The sequence below is a fragment of the Belonocnema kinseyi genome, chromosome 9 (genome assembly GCF_010883055.1).
Source record: "Belonocnema kinseyi isolate 2016_QV_RU_SX_M_011 chromosome 9, B_treatae_v1, whole genome shotgun sequence".
Classification (NCBI taxonomy): domain Eukaryota; kingdom Metazoa; phylum Arthropoda; class Insecta; order Hymenoptera; family Cynipidae; genus Belonocnema; species Belonocnema kinseyi.
In genome coordinates this window covers 90,788,761-90,802,836 of record NC_046665.1, presented here as the reverse complement: position 1 = coordinate 90,802,836, position 14,076 = coordinate 90,788,761, and positions in this window count along the sequence as shown.

Below are 14,076 nucleotides of genomic sequence, written 5' to 3'. Positions count from 1 at the left end.
CCCCTCCTCTCATTTGGTTAAAAAGCACATTATTTTGTTTAAAATGTGAATTATACAGTTAAAAAGTAACATTTTTTTGTCAGAAATTCAACTATTTAATGGAGAGTTGAACTGCTTTCTTGAAAATTCATTTTCTTTTTATCAAAATTCAACTATTTTGTTAAAACTTTGTTTGATTCTTAATTTAAAAATTTTTTGTTTTTTACTCAAATGTTGACTATTTTATTCTTAGATGAAAATGTATTATTTTTTTAGCTTAAAATTCAACTAAATTTTTTTAAACTATTATTTTGTTTGAAATACAACTATTTTGTTGAACTCATCTTTTTTGTTCAAAGTTATATATTTTAATTAAAAATTGACCTAAACGGTTTAAGGTTGAACAGCTTTGTTAAAAATTATTTTTTTTAGATCAAGATTATTATAAGAAATTTCAACTATTTTATTCCAAATCCAAATAGTTTCTTGAAAATTTATTTTACTTTTAGTTGAATAATAATTTTTCTACTTAAAATTTATCTATTTTATTTTTAGCAAAAAATTTATGTTTTTATGCCAATATTTGAACTATTTAGATGAAAATTTCTTTAGTTTGGAATTCCTTTATTTGTTAAAAAATTGATGTGTTTTGTCGAACGTTAGTTTTATTTGATAGAAAATGAATATTCTTGATTCGAAAACGAGCCTTTTTTTAAATTAAACTATTTGATGGAATGTGAAACTCATTTTAAAAATTAATATTTTTTCCTTAGATTCATAATTTTTGTTAAAAACTGATCTTATTGGTTAAAAATGAAATTTTCTAACGAAACATTAATTTGTTTTGGTAGTGTATTCAACCGATTTTTTGAGATTTAGACTTTTCTAATTAAAGTCAAATCATTTTTATTTAAAATTAAAACATGAAATGATAAATTTTTCGTTAAAAATCAAATTGCATTTTAAAAAGTTTGTCCTTTTCGTTTGAAAATGCAACAATGTTGCAGAAAGTAAACTTCCTCGCTGAAAATTAATTTTGTAGTGAAAATTTTATATTTTTGTTTTCAAATTAAACAATTATGGATCAAAATTAAATCATTTGGCTAAAACCTAATCATTTAATTACAAGTTTAGCTATTTCGAAAAATTTTAACTTTTTCTGTATAATTCGTCTTTTCGGCTTAAGAATCCAACATTTTGGTCAAAAAATTAATTATATTTTTTATAATTATTTAAATTTGGTTCAACATTAATTTTCTTGGTAGATAATTTATCTTTTCGTTTTATTTAACTGTTTGATTTAAAAACTACTTTCTTAAAAATTCATTTTCTTATGATTTACCTCTTTGATTTAAAATTTAACAATTCTTTTTAAATTTTCTTTTTTTAAATTAAGAATTAGGGTTTCTATCAGAAAGTGTAATTATTTGATTTTGGTTTTTATATTTATTGAAATTGCATTAAAATGTATTTATGATACTATAACTTAAACATTCAAATATTTTTGAAAGCAAATGCATTTATTTTGTTGAAAAATCGTCTTTTTGGGTAGAAAATTGGTTTTTCTTAGTGTAAAATAAAATGTTTTGTTTACAATTCAGCTCTCTTTAAACAAATTAATTTATCCTGTTAAAAATTTAACGGATTTGTTAAAAGTTCCTTTTTTAAAAAAAAAGTCATCTTTCTTGGGAGGTAATTCACAAAATACGTTATACGTTCCCTCAGAAACGCATCACATATTTTCTGAATAGACCCAGGCTCTAAATTGAACTTTTGTTGCTCAAATTTACTTCGAATTAAAATTTTAGGAGGTTGCATCGCTTCTGGTACCTACATTAATTTCATTTCAAAGAATTAGTTCCCTAATTATTTTCCTTTTTTATAAAAAATCATCCTAATTCCCCTGTTTGAAAACATTTTGGACTGTAGTATTATATTTATAATTATTTTCTATTTATCAGAAAACCAATTTTCTCAGTTTATCACATGGTCGCATGGGCATATTAGCAACTGAACTCAATACAAAAATGCAAAAAATGTAAATCTGTAAAGATGAAATGAGAAATGAGTGATATTTTATCTTAGCTTTGTCTATTTCACCAACACCATTAATCAAATTTTTTTCCTTTCTGTGCATACGTCAAATAATTGATCTAAAAATTACTAGGTGGGGGGGGGGGGGTCAAAAAATGCGTAGTCTCGTTGAAGTAAAATCTTCTAGATTCACAATCAGCAACTTGATTAAAAAACCTGGACCCTTTTGGATTAGAGATCGAAGTTTCTGATAGGGTTTCCATCCGAATGGCTTTGTGAAGGGAGCTTTTCTCGCGCTTTCTCGAATCCCGATATTCGGTTGCACGAGTGTTTGCCTAGAGACCGCAGAAGATAAGATCCGATGGCACCCGCGCGGAACTCGAAGTATGCCCTCCTTGGAGAGCCAGTTGCAACCCTTTCTTAGATCCCTTAGGATCCTTCCTGAGCATACCGGGCGAAAACTAAACTGGTTTAGCTTCAAGCACGTTACAACCCCTTTAATAGCTTATAGGTAAACAAAATTAACATATCTTAACAGCGTTAAGAATTTCCGCGTCCTCACTGCCAGCCACTGCCAGCCTTGGTAGGGGTAAGTTAGTTAAGTAGCGAAGAGCGAAAACCGCCATGAGCCATCCACGATACGCGATACCACTAGTGGATCCTAAGTTACTTTAAAGCCTTTCCAGAATCATCTCTTGTCGAAGATGGTCTTCCTGCTGGAAATATTATCTCAAGAGGAGTCACATATTTTGTCAGTAAAGTTCAAGGGATTACAAGGGATCTTACAACATGCTTCACGTAGAAAAAACGAAAAGTGAAAACCCTTTTAGATAAAAACTCGGGGGGTATTCTTGCCATCTAAAAAAGAGGAAGTCAACATGGACGCTGTGCTTCTAGAAAAATGGGTTTGGTGAGTTATTAAGATGCTGATTAGATTGTTCAAACCTTTCCCTCCTACACCTCTCCAAACTAATTCCTACATTCCTCTAACTCACCCATCCCTCTATCTCGGCTTGGCCCCCTTCCTTAACTTCTTCCACTACGAATAACCCACTTCTCGCTCCCAGAGCTAATAGATTCTTCTACTTCCCATGCGTAGCCTTAACTTCTTCTTAACTACTCATTCTTATTTCTAATTTTTTCTTCTGATATCCCTCACGTGAACTTATTTCTCCAACTTCCCTTCCTAATTTCCCCTACTTTTCCTAACGTACACTCACTTGATTCCCCATTTTCCCCTACTTTCCCTTCCCTTATTAACACTCACTTTCCCTAGTTCTTGTTCCCTCACTTTGCCTAGTTCTTGTTCACTCATTTCCCAAAACTTCCTTCACCTCCCACTTCCTCTACTTTTTGGATAATTTTCCCTAGATCTGCCTATTCGACTTCTTCTGATTTTACAATTTCCTCCCATTTTTCCTAATTTGACTTATTCTTGTACCTTCATTTCCTCTGCTTTCCTTCCTAGATTCCACTGAATTCTCCTTTAATAATTTGTCCTCGCTTACCTTAATTTTTTCCCCTCATTTCCCTTTACTCCATCTCCACACACTTCCTTTAATTCCACACCCGTTTTATCACCTCAATTCCCCAAACGTCCTTTCTCCTAATTTACCCTTTCTCATAATTTACCCTTTCATCCCTACTCTCCTCTCCTTATTTCCTCTTAGTCCACTCTCCTCATATACGCTGTTTGCTTGTACTTATTTTCCCTTATTTCCCCTTATTTTCCGTTATTGCCCTTACTTCCTATTTTCATTCCATGCCTTAAAACCTTCATAATATTGAACTAGACATTTTTAAAGAGAAAAATATAACAATCTGAAAATCTGCCCGTTGCACGGGTACATTCACATCGCGCGATATGCGCGCGGCTCGCTCGGCTCGCAAGTTCGAGCGCACCTAAGGCGCGCGACTATCGGTTATCGCGCTTGACGATGCGTTCACCTCGCGCTACGTGCTCGGATTTAGTATTTACCCTACGTTTGTGCGCAAGCCTTTTAAAATTAAAGGCCGAAGCTTCGACAACCGTCGTTTAGTGATTGTGATTTCTCTTTAGTTAAAGCTCATTCGGCTTTAAAGAACACATTCTCATCACGTATCTCATGCTTCACACTCGATTCCGTCAAAATTCGAAGTCTTCTGTATTATGTTCAACTCTGTTATATCAAGTGTATATTATATTTATTTCTGCACCTCTGTCTGGGGCTGTTTATTCATATATTGCAAGATAAAATGAATTTTTCATTTCTAATCATTACTTGAATTTTTGTTTCTTATTTTTCATTACATTTTCTTCTTTGCCACCAGAAAAATTGCAACCATTTCAATAAGTTTATATTATTACTATTCATAACATGCATTAGTATTCGAACAAAATTATTTTCAATGTCTTATTTTTCTCATTATAAACCGCGCATTCTATTGAAATAAAAATTATTATGAAACATTTTATTGCAACTTGTGTCGCTCTTTTATAAATTCAAATCGCTTACAATAAATCTAGATATAATTCAGGCAAAAAATCGTGTTAAATAAAATATTACCGTATCTTGTTCCCCCTTGACAAAAAGTTAATTTTTTGTATTTAAAATATATTTTTATGACCAGTGTTTATAAAAAAATTGTTATATATTTTTTGGTGCTGCTTTTAAAAAAAACTTAATTGATTTATTTTGAATGTTATTTTTCACGTTTAAAGCAAAAATACGTGTCCTATCGAAAATTATGCATGTCAAATTTGAATGAGTTTTCGCTATTTTTTGGAAGAGCAACTTTTGTCTATTTTTTTATAGCTCATGTCGTTTCTCTAAACATTTAATTTTTTAATTTTTAATGTTTTTTTTTTTACAAATAAAAATAACAACTACTCATCCTATCGGAAAGGAATTAATGACAAATTTTCAGATTTTTCCATTGTGCGCAATTTGAGTCATTTCATTTTTTTCGTATCTTGCATTGCTTGACGCAAAATTAAAATTTTCATTTTTAATTATCTTGTATACGCGTTATTTCACTTGAAATTTTCTTTTCTTTTTTTTCAGTTTATAAAATGCTATAATTCTGATCATTTTCATTTGATCGAAAAATAGCTGATTTATGAACTTGTTCTTTCTTTTCAGGCCGTAAAAAAATGTTTCAATCAGGGATCTCAGAACAAGAAAATTTTATGAGAAAAGACAAGGTGAAATTTTGCATAAAAATAATACCTTCTCATGAAGATGAAAATGTAATAAAATAAGTATTTCAAATGCAACTATTTTATTTAAAAGTAATATATATTAATCAGAAATCTAACTAATTGATTAAAAGTTCAAATGCTTTGTTAAAAATTAATTTTTTGAGTTTAAGATTCATATAAGTAATGCAAAGAATTTTTTCCCAAATCCAACTAATTTGTTAAAAATTCGTTTTATTTTTTGTTGAAAAAACATTTCTTAAACTGAAGTTTGATCTATTTAGTTTTCAATTAAAAATTTATTTATTTTTGTCCACAAATATTTATCTATTTAGCTGAAATTTTTTCTTTTATTTTAAAATTCCTTTAATTTAAACAAATTTATGTATTTCATTGAAAAATCGTATTATTTTGTGCAAAATGAATCTACTTAAATAAAAAACCTTCCTCTATTTTGAAAACTAAAAGTTCAATGTTTGCGAAGATTCTTAATTTGGGCTAAAAATTTATCTCTGGGGTTAAAATGAAACTGTTAAATGAAAAATAAATCTGTTTTGGCAGTAGATTCAACCATTTTTTTTAGGCTTAGTTTTTAAAGTAATTTTTATATAAAATAAAAAATGTTTTGGATTAAAATATAAACTATTAATTGTTTCGTTAAAAATGCAATAGTTTTGAAAAAAGTGTGTATTTTTGGTTGGAAAATTCTAAGATTTTGTAGGATGTTAAATTTCCTCATAGAAAATTGAATTTTCAGTTAAAATCTTAGAATTTTTTTTTAATTGGACTATTTTGGTACAAAATTAAACCATTAGGTTGCAAAGTAACAATTTGAATGCAAACTTATCTATTTGGTAAGAAAATTAAACTTTTTGTAGACAAATTCTTCTGTTTCGTTTTGGATTTCCAAATTTTTGTCAAAAATATTTGTGCGTACCGGAAAATCAGTCATATTTGGGTTAAGATTAATTTTTTGTCAAAAACATGCATGTATTTTGTAGAAAAGTCGTCTGTTTTTGAAGAAAATTATTCTTATTTGTTAAAAATTCATTTTTTATTCTATAAAATCAATGTTTTTTAGTTATAAATTAACATTTTTGTTGCAAATTTAGCTGTCTTCTAAAAAATTAATTCATTTGATAAAAAATTTAACTGATTTCTTAAAAATTCGTTTTTTTCATTCACAAAATATGTTATATATTTGATCAAAAACGCATCACATATTTTGTGAATAGACTTTACTTTTTCTATACTTATTTCCCCTTATTTTCCCTGATTCTCATTTTATTCCATATCTTAAACTTTTTAAAATATTGAACTAGATTTTATGTACGAGGAAAATATTACAAAATAATCTATTTTTTCAGAATTAAAAAAAAAAGTTTTAAATAAAAAACGTTTCAAATTGTAAATGTTCACTTAACAAGCTTCAATTACCAATAGTTTATCATTAAATTGAAAAATTGTTAAAATAAATTAGTTGAAAAGGGCATAATATATATTATGTCCTTTTCAAAATAAAGGTATGTCTTAAAACAAAATTTTGAAAAATGTAACAATTTTTTTATCTATATTTACGGTCAGATTTTTAAATTTTTTAATTTTTCATTAGTTTCACGCACTTTTGTTAATTTTTTCATCAAAATTGGTCTGGCCATTTACATTATTTACAAGAAACATATACTGATAAAATTTCCTTTCCTTCTACATAATTTTCAAATTAATTAAATTGTTGACATTTGCAAAAAAATGTCTAACTTTTGACATAATAACCAAGTATTTTCCTATCTCATAATCATATTTTTATTTTATTTTCAAGTTGCCATTGATTAAACAAGAATAGTCATCAGAACTTCGTCAGTAGGTCAATCCACCCGTCTCGAAGACGCGAACAATTTCGTTAAATAAATTCTCTTTATGGGAGTACAAAATGTAAAAAATTGAATAAAATTTCAAATAACTCAAAAGAATTGAAAAAAATTAGAATGTGTTTATAATAATTAAAAGTTAGCTTTAAATTTATTGAATCTAATTGTAAACATTTTTTAATATCTCTTCTAATTTTTCAAAAACTAAAAAATCCCTCACTTCTCATAAATAGGTCCTTTATAATTTATTAAAATATTTTAAAATCCTACAAAATTCTATGAATTCTGAAAATGTTTTCTGGAATCCTGGAAAAATTACAAAAATACTTTGAAGCCTTTAACATTGTTTAAAATCATTAAGTCTTCAAAAATGTCTGCTGGGGCATATGTAAATGTTTAAGGCTTCTCATCCGATCACCAAAGTTAAGCAGCGCTTTATTTGGGTTGCACTCGGATGGGGGCCGCCGTACGAGGCGGGGGTGGTTTATATTAAACAGCATTTAAGCTGTCTTCACTCTTGAACTAATAATAATTATTATAATAATTATCTTCTTCAAATCCCTTGAAATCACCAAAATTCTTGGAATTTTTTTGAAATTTTTGTTACCTCTTTAAAATACCTTCAAAACTTTTATTTCTCAATTTTATTTTAAACTCTTGTAAAATCTCTTTAATAAGCCACAGAAATAAATTTAAAATTCTTTGGAACCTTTTAAAATACTTTATAATATTTTACTTCCTTTTAAATCTTTAGAAATCCCTTGCTTTTTTCTGCGCTCTTCCAAACTTCTTGACATGTTTAAAAATAGACCAACATTTTTTTAATCCTTTGGAAACTTTTTAATTCCTTAACACTTTTTGTGCTACATGAAATTTTTTTTGAATTTTCAAAAATAGCTTTAAGAATTTTAAGCTCCTGAAAATGATTAAAATCTACTGAAAGATTTCAAATCCTTTTGAATCTTTTGAAATATCTTAAAAATTTCGGAAACTCCCAATAATTTCTCAAATTTTTTTAAAATACTGTAAAAAATTTTAAATTGTAGAAAATTATTTGAAATTTCTAGAAAATTTTTATTATCTGAAAAATTCCTTGAAATTTTGAAAAATACCATAAAATCTTTAAAAATCTCTTTGAATGTTTGAAATCCATTAAAAATGCTTTTTAATATTTAAAAATAACCTAAAATAATTCAAATCCTTTAAAATCTTTTGAAATATCTTAAAATTTTCTGAAGCTTCCAAAAATTTCTTGAAAGTTTTAAAAATAATGTAAAATATTTCAAATGGTTGGAAATTTTTTGAAATCGCTAGAAATTTTGTATTATCTGTAAAATTCATTAAAATTTTGAAAAATACTATAAAATCTTTTAAAATCACTTAAAATGTTTAAAATCCGTTTAAAATGTCTTGTTATCTTTGAAAATGACCTAAAATATTTCAAATTCTTTGAAATCCCTCCAAATTTGCAAGCGAATAAAAAATTGTTGGAAAAATCTAAATGCCCTAGAATCGTAAAAGTTCAGTAAAATAATTCAAATCCTTTGAAATACCATTAATAAATTACTAAAACCAATTGTAAATTCTGTGAAATCTTATTTGTTATACTCGAAAATATTTTGAATCTTTCAAAATTTGGTGAAATCCCTTAAAATTTTAAAAAGCTCTTCAAAATTTCTTGATATTTTTTCGAAAACCTTAAATATTTGAAATCATTTAACATTTTTGGAATATTCTAAAAATTCTTAAGTGTCTTGAAGAAGAACTTGAAATTTCTTAAAATATCCTAAAATCTTCAAAGAAATGTTAAAAGCTCTTCAAATTATTGGAATTTATTAAAAATTGATTGAAACCCCTAAAAATATAATGTAAAATAATCACAATTTATAATGTATAATTTTTAATACTATGAAAAGATAATCTAAGATATATGATAATAAATCAAAAGTAATCTCAGAAAAAAGGTAACTGAAAATAACAGTTTAGCAGCCTTGATTATTTAAAACTATTCCTAAAAATTCTTCGAAACTGTTGCGAACATGTAGTTTCTGTGTATTTTAAAAAGTTTCCGAGTTTTTATTTGTGCATTCTTTAATAAAAAATAATAATATAAAATAATTTTAAAGGTCACTTTCAATTTAAAAAAATGTCTTTTGCATGATTCTTTTTTTATTTTATTTGCAGAAACATTACAACTTTGAATTATGCTAAATTTGCATTTTTACATTTTTTTACTATTTTGAAGTGGCCTGAGAAATAGTTAAAAAATGTTAAGAGTTTAGAAAATATTGTGGTGTGTTATTTTCCGAACGAACAAGATTAGTTTGATAACAACATTTATTTAAATTGTAAATAAGCATTACATTGATAAAATTGAAACAAAAACGTAATCTCTGTTAGTATTTTAAAAACTTCTAACTTGATAAAAAATTATTTTTGCTGAAAAATCATTTTATATTATTATTTGGTATCAAAAATTATATGCATAATAAATAAGCAATAACCTTAGAACCCATACCAAAATCTAATTTCAAATTCTTTAATAACTTGCAGCACAAATGTTTCTTAAAAGCATTTGTTTCGCTTCTCCCTCCTCTCTTATATACTTGAAAAATTTTCTAAGTTAATATATTACGTATTAAGAAAATTTTGCGTAACATTTCTCGATTTCTACTGTCTCCATTTTAGCAGGACTCTAACATTATTAGACTTATTGATTTTAGACCTAAGCAAAAAAATAATTTGAATAAAAAAGAAAAAACATTTCATAAGTAAAAAAAATCTTTATGAATATCTCAGTCTTTTCAGAAAAATGCTTCATTTGCACTTAGTCTCAATTTTCTAAATATTCCCTGGCATAAATAAGAAACAAATAAGGAAATAATTTGATTAATTGAAATTTGCATATTATAGTTTCGAAAAAGGCGTGGCAACCAATTAGTCTTCGAATGAAAGAATAAACGACGAACAAGCGAATTCGAGCTACCAGATCGGCAAGCCACATTCTAAATCTAGACGATAAGATCTCCGCGATGGTCGAAACCTTCAAGAGAAAGAGGAAATATAAAAAAAGAAGCTATAGAGGGGGAATCAAGCCTCAAGAAACATAATTTTTGATGAGAAGAATTTGGACGGGTTTCGCCAGAATATAACACGAGACGAATAAGCAAGTAGATCGGATCGTCGTTTCGTCTCGGGTCACCAAGTGCAGCCATATTGGTGCCCCGCTGCGGGTCCGAGGTGGGACCATTTACATGCCTACCTCACTATTGCCGTTGTTTTCTCATTTCTTCCCCTCTTTCTTTTTCCTTGCTCTACCGAAACCAAAAAATGCGACTATCCACTGACTCCTGATTCATTCGTGGGAAAGAATACTGATTTTTTAGCTTCACTGTGACTCAGAGTGCAATTTAGAAACTGCATGAATCAATCATCTTTTTTCGGTTGGTAGGAGATTTTTAATTTTCTTTCACACAAAATTCCCAAGCGGTCTTATTTTTCCTAATTTTTCGTGTTGATTCTTCCCTTCTTTCTTCTCCTTTCCCTACTTTCTTCCCCTATATTCTTCCAGACTTCCCCTACTCCTCTTAATTTCCCCTGCTAGGAACTTTTTTATTTTCATTCACATAAAATGCTTAATTGATTGGATAGTCTAGTCCCACATTCATTTCCCCTCATTTTCTCCTTTCTACTAATTCCACTCTTTTTATTTTCTCTTATATTCCCTACTTTACCTGCTCCCCCTCCCCTTAAGCATTAATCAATCATGTTTTTCGGTAATTTGGATCATTTTTATTTTCATTAACACAAAGTGTGCAAGTAATTGGATAATCTATACCCCTTTGACTTTTGTCTTATTCTTCTTATTTCTACTAATGTTACTCTCTATATTTTCTTGCATTTTCTTTTATTTTCGCTGATTTTTTATAGGAACTCTCCCCTCATTTCATGTCACTTCCTCTACTTCCTTTCCCAATATTCTTTTACACTTTCCCTACTCTTATTCTTATTTCCCTGATTTTCCCTACTTTTTCTTTTTTTATTTCTCCTACTTCAACTGCTCCCCCTCCCTTTACGCATAAGTCACTAATGTTTTTTTTCAGTTGGTAGGAGCTTTTTTAATTTCATTTACACAAAGGGCCAAGTGATTGGATAGTCTAGACCCGCTACGATTTCCCCTCATTTTCCTGTTTTCTACTGCTTTTACTCTCCTCATTTTCTCTCATTTTGCCTTATGTTCCCTGGTAACTCTCACCTAATGTTCTCTCACTTTACCTACTTCCTTCTCCAACATTCCTCCACACTTCCCCTACACCCCATTATTTCAATGTTTTTTCCTACGTTCTCTTTCTTTATTTTGCCCACTACAACTGCTCTCCCTCCACTTACGCATGAGTTAATAAAGTTTTTTTCGGTTGCTAGGACCTTTTTTATTTTTATTCACATACAATGCCCAAGTGATTGGATAGTATGCCTCCGCTTCTCTGTCTCCTAATTTTTCTCATTTCTACTACTTCAACTCTCTTTATTTTATTTTTTTCCCCTAGCACTTCTGACTCTATTGCCTCACAATGCCCCTACTTCCCTTCCCAACATTCTTCCACACTTCTTCCACGCCTCCTTCATTTCCCTGCTTTATCCTACTTCCCCTTGCTTTATTTTCAATATATTACTTGCTCCGTCTCCTCTCATTTTCCTCACTTCCTCTATATTAGAAAAACATGAGGGATGGACGGACATACAGCCGAAAGTGAAAGGTTTTCTGCCCGACGCTATAAAACCCTAAAAATATGGAATTTATTTTTAAGGAAATCAAAAATTGAAATTCGAAAGTTTGGACCATCCTAGTGGTCATTAGTAAATCCACTCTTTTAACTTCTCTAATTTTTAATTAGAATTAGGTGCTAGTCAATTACTGTAATAAATATATTTCTTGAAACAATTCATATTTATTTTGTAATAATATTCTCTTTAAATAATGCTGGAAATCGTGTATTTTTTTTTAAATTTGCAACTTTGTATCCTCCTTTTACCTAAAGTGACCTAATAAATAATTATATTTAGCGAAAGTCATTGTTTAAATAAATTAATATTGCTTATAACTATCTTCATCGATATTTATACGAGCTAGTTACTGTTTTTCCTGAAATTTTCACCATTATGTCCACTTTTCAATTATAGTTTAGTGATCATTGTTTAAGTTAACAAAATTAATTGTTTAAACAATCTATTATTTTTATTGGATATTCTCTTTGCTTGATGGTCGACAGTTGCGCTTTTTCTGGATTTTCTTACTATTTGTCTATGTTTCACTAAATGAGATTTAATAATTGCTTAAGTTTAGCAAAAAGGATTTTTTACACAAATTATTATAGTTTATAACTAATCTATGTTAATACCAGATCATTGCAGTTTTTTTCTAAAATTTTGACTTTTTGCCCACTTTTCAATTATTTTGGTAATAAATAAAAAAGGTTGACAAAAACGTTTTTTTTACCATTTATTATTGTTTATAACTATCATTTCTTAGACAAGTGCAAAAAAATTGCGATTTTTCCCTCAAATATTCAGCTTTGCCTTGTATTTTTAATTTTGAATAAATAATAACTAAAAATTAGATAGAGACTGATACTAAAATATGTGCAATTATAAACTTTTCTTTTACACTTTTCAATAAACTTCTTCTGTCTAATTCAAAATGAAACTTTTACAAGTCATTTACGGACCTAATCTGCCCACGCAATTCTAATTATTCCATTCTTTTCTTTTATGTTTTGTGTAAGATATTTTTTTGTTGAAATCAATTTATTCACACATTGAGAATAGAGCGAAAATAATTCGTTTAAAAAAATACAGTACTATTTGAAAATGTAGAAAAAAAAAATATCTGCACGAGACGAGTGATTAGGCTACCCTTATGGATTTTGAGCCGCTGAATGCGAATATGGCCTCAGAATTTGTCCTACACGTCTCAGTTTTCCCCTAGATGCAAAAAGTAGGGAAAAGCCTACGGATTTTCTGGTCACACAGGCCATACAAAAAATTTGTCTGCACGATACAAATGACTAGGCTACCCTTATAGATTTTCAGCTGCTGAATCGAATTCTGGTCTCTGAATTTATCTTGCATGTCTCAGTTTCCCTCTAGATGCAGAAAATAAGGAAACCCCTAGGGATAATTGGCACGTTATTTTGATAATACCAGTATGCGCGAAAAAAACAACTAGATATTATATTGTTAACTGCAGCGACTTGTAGAGACTTAATTTGTACACAGAAATTCTTTAGTGTGCCTTCTATTTCCCCTAGCTTGAGTAATTCTAGGGAAATTAAAGGTCTTTCTCAGATTATATAGATTCACACGGGAAAAAAACCTAATATCCTTTACAGTTTTGCGTGCGAAATCCGTCGCATGTCTCCTGCAACTTTTTTTTGGTGGACCTGTGTGATCAGAAATTCCCTAGGCTGTTCTTTACATTTTGCATTTAAAAAGAAAATGTTACAAGCCCGAAATATGACGACCCTGAATTTAGCTATACATATAGATTTAAAAATTAGGGAATTTATTTAAACAAAACTAATTGTTCAATCAAAAAATAAAAACATATCTGAATTCGGCGCAGCCATACCTCTAGGTGATTTTCGAATTAAGCAAAAATAATGATTTTTAAACAATTTTATTTTTATAAACAAATGGGAACGCAATATAAACAAACCAAAAAGCTGAAAAATATTTTCAAGCACATTACTGCATACTTCAGTAAAATACCCCTAGGTGATTTTTGAATGAACGAAGAAAACAATTATTCAAACAAATAGAATGTTTATACATTTTTTTTTCGTTTTTCACGATGTAATGTACAACGATGTTAAGTAAAACCTAATAACACAAACAAAATAAAAATAATATTATTTTAAGCTTTAAACAAACAAACAAAGTTAACACTTTATTCATCAAACATTGTTTATATCCCCTCCACTCTCACTGAATGCCGAAAAAGCCTTTTCAAATAAATTT